The sequence below is a fragment of the Triticum urartu genome, chromosome 2A (genome assembly GCF_056163025.1).
Source record: "Triticum urartu cultivar PI428250 chromosome 2A, HENAU_Tu73, whole genome shotgun sequence".
In the NCBI taxonomy this organism is placed as follows: Eukaryota; Viridiplantae; Streptophyta; class Magnoliopsida; order Poales; family Poaceae; genus Triticum; species Triticum urartu.
The window spans coordinates 120,973,153-120,979,152 of record NC_141874.1 but is presented as its reverse complement, the minus strand read 5'-3'; positions in this window follow the sequence as shown (position 1 = coordinate 120,979,152).

Below are 6,000 nucleotides of genomic sequence, written 5' to 3'. Positions count from 1 at the left end.
ATCCCTTGGTTCTCATAGTCTGCATTCATTTGCAGAATTCTTACAGCATCATATTTATTCTCCCGAAGCCAGTTCATGTTTGTCCAGCAAGCGGAAGCCTTTGAAGCCTCTGAACGTGTTGAAGCCATTCAGCTTGAAGTTCATGGCTGCAGAGAAATCAGTAAGGAAGGGTGGCAGACAACGTCGTGGGGGAACGTCAAGAGATTTGCCTGATGACCTCTCAGAGCTTTACAAGATAGATCCTCAAGAGGATTACAATCAGCGCAAGACCCGAATCCAATGGATTCGAAGATATTGGGCTGAACAATGGTTCAAGTACAGGTTTGTGACCCAGGAATATGCTGAGAAAAACGCCATCAAGCGACCATGGGGAGACATACTATACAAAAATCTTCAACCCAGGTCCAGAGATGAAGCCATTGAACAAGGCTTCTATCCCTGCATGGCCCGTGGACCACAGCCTGCGGATGCACACCCATCATCACTACTATGGTGTCGTGACGACAATCTATTCAAGTGCAACTTCAAGTTTGCCAAGAATTCGGGCAAGCAAAACAAGAAGTCATGGGGACTTGACTTCAATCCTGGCCCTTCTACTCCCCGTGCCGATGGCACCCGCGAAGCTGAACCCAATCTTGTTGGGCCCTTCTACAACCTGGAAGGTCTCATCACTCATATCAAGGTTCAAGGGACAGCCGTGGATGAGCATGTAGATGACGCTGAATCTGATGAAGCGCCTGCACCGCCGAAGCCAAAGAAACCGAAGAATCCTAAAGCTTCAAAGCCTGCCTCAGCATCAAAAATCTCACGGGCGAAGTCACTGGCTACTGCACCTCCTGAAGACAGTGTGCAGTCTGAAGATTTGTCACGCATCTCCAAGTCCTCTAGAGTAAAGATGCCTTTGCAACACACCAGCCAAGAACTGACTGCTGCTGCTATTCTGCGCAACGAAGCCATTGATCTGTCCAGCGATGAAGATCTTGCAGATGACGCTCTTGAGCAACTGATCAAGAGCAAAGAAGAAGCAGAAATCTTCAATGTTTTGCCTCTCTTTGACGTGGCAATCATCCACAACTTCATTGATGAGTGGTTTGACACGCCCAACCTCAGCTTTGAAGATCTGCAACTTCCAATTGGCCTCAGTGTCGCCTTCCATGGCGCCATTGCCTCAGAGCTAGCTCTAGCTCAGCGCATCGTTGAACTGAAGCAAAAGATCGACTTTGAGAAAGCTCAGTTCAAGAAGCACATGGCCAAGCTCAGCGTGCAAGAGGTCAAAAACTTCAAGATCATGCTGCATGAGCTCAAAAAAGCCTTTCTCAAGAAGCGTGAAGAAACTCAAGATTCTCGTGAGCGCATGAAGAGCCTGCCTGATAAGTGTGTGCAAGCCTACAATGAGGCTGAGAAGCGCAAGGCTCTTGGTCGTCCTGGCATCGATCCCAGGATGGCTGCAAAGAAGAAGAAGAAGAAGCCAGCTGTGGCCAAACCCAAAGCACCAAGGCAGGAAGCACATCCCATTGTCTTCCCAGCCAGCATGACTGGCTCGAAGCCAAAGGTCAGGTCAACCGCTTCAGAACTGAAGAAGACGAGGAATGCTGAGGCTGAAGCCAGAAAGAGGAAACATTCTGAAGCCTCTGATGCTGCTCCCTCCAAGAAGAAGCGCAAGACCAAGAAGGATCGGGCTGCTCCCACAGAGCCCTTAGTTGTTGAACCTATCTCAATGGTTTGCCCTGCATCTACACCCCAAGAGCACCAACTGATTGTCCATGAGCCTGCTTCCACAGAGGCTCATGTAGCTGAAGACATTCCAGCAGTTGATCCCACCGCTGCTGAAGACATTGGTCACCATGACAATGTTGAAGATGATGTAGTTCTTCCTCTGATCGAGCACCAACAGGTATCACCGCCTGTGCTTACGCACAGCGAACTCATCAGCATTGGTCGTCCTCTGACGCCAAATGCTCAGGATGCATCATGGGCTGATCACCCACAACAACAAGTCACACCACCCCGGCAAGAAGAAGAAGATGACTTTGAGGCCCAGCCAACTCCATCTCCAAAGGCGTCTCCTGCGTTACGCAGGCTTCGCAAAGGACCAAGGTCTCAAGTCCCTCCTTCCAGCATTCCAGAAGGAGAAGTGCATCACCAATCTGTTGCACGTCAAGTGTTTCTAGATGCCACTCCTACTGTGAATGTCTCCGCGTCTGAGGCTAAAGCTGCTGAAGACATTCCGGCTGCATCAGCCGACGACACACAAGAAGAAGAATGTGTCCCTACTCCCCCCATTACGGCAGAAGCTGTTCTCGAGGAGAACGTGTCAGTGCCCGACCCTCCATCTCATCAAGTGGAGGTTGAGAATCTTGAGGCTGCCACCCCCAACACAAATGAAGCCAATGACGTAGTCATGGCTGAAGCAAAATGTGGAGCCTGCACCAATGCCAGAAGTCAATGAAGCCAATGATGCAACTACTCCTGAAGCCTCTGTTGTGCAGCCCAACGCCTCTGCCACTGCTCCTATTCCTGCACCTGCTGCTGGTCCTCAGTTTGACTATCATGTTGAGCACAGGCCTCAGGTACAGAAGCCAATGCCAAGGTTGCCCAGGTTTCCAGGTCCTACATCGGCACCCGGATCTTTTAATGTCAATGGCTTCAAAGAAGACAACACCTTCTTCAACAGCGCCAAGAACCCCTACTCAAGGGAAAGAATATCTTCTGATCGGTTCTGGAGCTATCCGCATCGAAGTTATTACTCATGCATTCTGTACAATCAAGGTCGCATTTTCCCTCATAAGCGTCTTGACACTGAAGCTATAACTGGTCTGCCTTGCTTGGAAGAAGCTCTGGATTGCTTCAAAGAGTCTGGATTGTTGCCTTTCATCACCTACAAAGAGCACTGGAACAAAGAATTGTTGCTCCAATTCTATGCCACTCTTCACATTCGTGGCTACAACAGAGATCCGAAGACTTGGGTCCTTGAGTGGATGACCGGCAATGTTCATCACGAAGCCAAAGCCTTTGACATCATTGAGCTCACTGGTCTGCCCACTCCTGGAGATCTTTATGAACCTGGTTGTCAGCTTCACAGTGCAGCTATGGAGAGCATCTTTCAGAAACCTGAACCAAACATGAGTCAGATGCTTAGCATGATGAAGCCTTTGCCTCCAGATGCTGCATATCCTAAGGAGTTCTTTGTTGAAGACCTTGAGTATCTGCCACGCACTATCTATCACATTATAAGGCGAACTCTCTGGCCCATCAAAGGACATTCTCCACATGCAAAGCTGGAAGGTGCAATGAAGACTTTGGTCTTTTATATTCTTCATGGCAAATGATTCAATGCACAAGACTTCTTCATCCGCCAACTTGCTGCATCAGGATCTGATCTTTTTGGCTTGAAGTTTTATGCTCCATGGATAATGCGGCTGATCAAACTACACTCAGCTGTCTCATATCAGCCCTCTGCTCGCAATCATCGGATCTTTCTGCCTGACGTTGATATGTCCGTTGAAGCCATCTATCCAGAGCCTGCCAAGGAGCCTCTTAGTCTTCAGAATGCTGAGCATCAAAGCTTCTCTCAAAACATTGAAGGAGTTGAAGCAGTCACTCGTGTTTATCCTCTGGCCGGTACTACACGTGCACCTCATCGTGCCCTCACTGAAGCCACTGAAAGCACCATTGCCCAATGGCCCAAGAAACGATCTTGTGTTCTCAATGATCGAGAGCTTCTGGTTGCCCTTCATCAGAAACAGGATAGGCATCATGACTGGCTGAAGCGCCAAATGCAAAGCCTCTTGGTGGATGTAAACAGGATTCGCAATCTTGCCACCAAGAATGCCTTTGTTGCCCATGAAACCTGTCGACGTACATGGAAAGGACTGACGCTTATGTGCTCTGAGGATGATCTTCAAGAAGATGGCTTCTCTAAACGCTTCAAGTTTGACTCCACACCTCCAAGAAGGACTGTGCTGCGACGAACTCCGTCTCTTGAAGACTCTGAGTTCTCTTCCTCTGCAACAACTGTGAATGTCAGAGTGATCGATGACGAAGACGATGCTACTTCACCGCCCCCTACTTCTGCATGCATCGACACTGCCCCGAGTTCGTCTGCACCGCCGAACAACACCGACGACCTTGCTGCCTCACCTACTCCTCATGGGAACGAGTAGATGCTCTATGTCTTCAAACCTTTTTGGTCCTTACTGACAAAAGGGGGAGAAGCATATGAGTTTGATAGTCTTCAAGCGGGTCCATATGGGCGGTTGCTTTATGTTTTGCCTAGTGTTTACAACTCTCGTTTTGGATACATTTGGTTCTTTGAGTTGTAACACTTAAACTCGATGGTCGTCTGCTACTTATTTGCTATTCTGTGATGCGATGATAAATTTCGCATGTGCGACGATAAATTCCGCACTTAGATCATTTTGCACACGCCCATTTTTCATTATGCATGTCATTATCTTCACATACTTTTCATGCATGATGAATTGTCATCATAAGTTGAAGAGGATCTCCACAAGTACAACCTGCCATGTGCATTTGCATTCCAAAAGCAAATTACTTATATGCACATCTTCAGGGGGAGCCCTTGCAACTTATGAAGACAATTCCTTATCCTTTACAATTTCACATATTATATTCCCCGTTGAAAACTTCAACTAGTTTGTCATCAATCACCAAAAAGGGGGAGATTGTAAGTGCATCTAGTGCCACCCCTAGTTGGTTTTGGAGTATTAACGACAAACCTACTTGAGGGACTAATGTGTTTGTGAGAATTGCAGGGTAACACGGTAGAAGTCCCTCATTGATTCGGTTTTCCTACCAGAGATGACCCCTAAAAATGTAAGAAGACATTGAAGACTAAGGTGGTATGTGAAGACATTCACATTGAAGACTATGACAAGAGAAGACATCGCATGAAGATTATGGAGCGCGAAGACTTAGATCTTTCGTAGTTCTTTTTCTTCTTTGTTGAGTCATAGGAACCACCGTACTGTTAAGTGGGGTCCAAGAGAACCAGTCAGAATGACTGAAGTGATGCTTAACCAAAATCCTATGTCTTCGAGTGAAGACTATGAGAGCGAATCTTGTCCAAAGTTGGACAAGTCAGCTTTGCTTGTAGCCCAAGTAAAGTTGTCGTGTGTGTTTGAAATCTGACCGTTGGAACACGTGTCAGTTCCTTAGTGACCCAGTGTCATTTAGGACAAATCAGGTCGGGTTGCCTAGTGGCTATAAATAGCCCACCCCCTACAACCATAAACGGTTGGCTGCTCAGAGTTAGAGTACGGCTTTTGTCGTTTGAGAGCAACCCACCTCGAAGCCTTTGAGAGAGAATTCCTTGCGAGGATAAAGCCCTAACCACCCAGAGCCAAAGAGTGTTAGGCATCACTTAAGTCTTCCTGTCTGTGTGATCTGAAGACTTATTACACTTGAGGACTGTGAATCCTCCAGCCGGTTAGGCGTCGCGTTCTGAGCATCCAAGAGTCATTGTGGATCGCTGGTGAACGAAGTCTGTGAAGGTTTGGAAGTATACCTTGAAGACTTACCAGAGTGATTGGGCGAGGACTGGGTGTCCTTAGCTCAAGGGGAATAAGGTGAAGACGAGGTCTTCTGAGTTGAATCTCAGCCTCCCTAACCAGACGTACAGTTGTCACAGCAACTGGAACTGGTCCAACAAATCATTGTCTTCAACGAGTCACTGGTTTCATCCTTCCCTTCCCTTTACTTACTGTTGGTCCTTGTGAAGTCATTGTACGATTGCATCACCATTTGGCTTCACTGAATGATTACTTGTTCTGATTGGCTTCAAAATATCTTCCTACCTGATCCTTACTGCCTAGCTGCTATTAGTCATTGTGCTTTCACTTCATTGAATACTTGACTATGGTTTGCCTAGTGTAGTCTACCTTCCGCTGCATGGTAATAGGATTATTTCTATCGTTTGTGTTCTAAACTTTCATGTTTCGAAGACTTTCATAAAAATCGCCTATTCACCCCCCCCCCTCT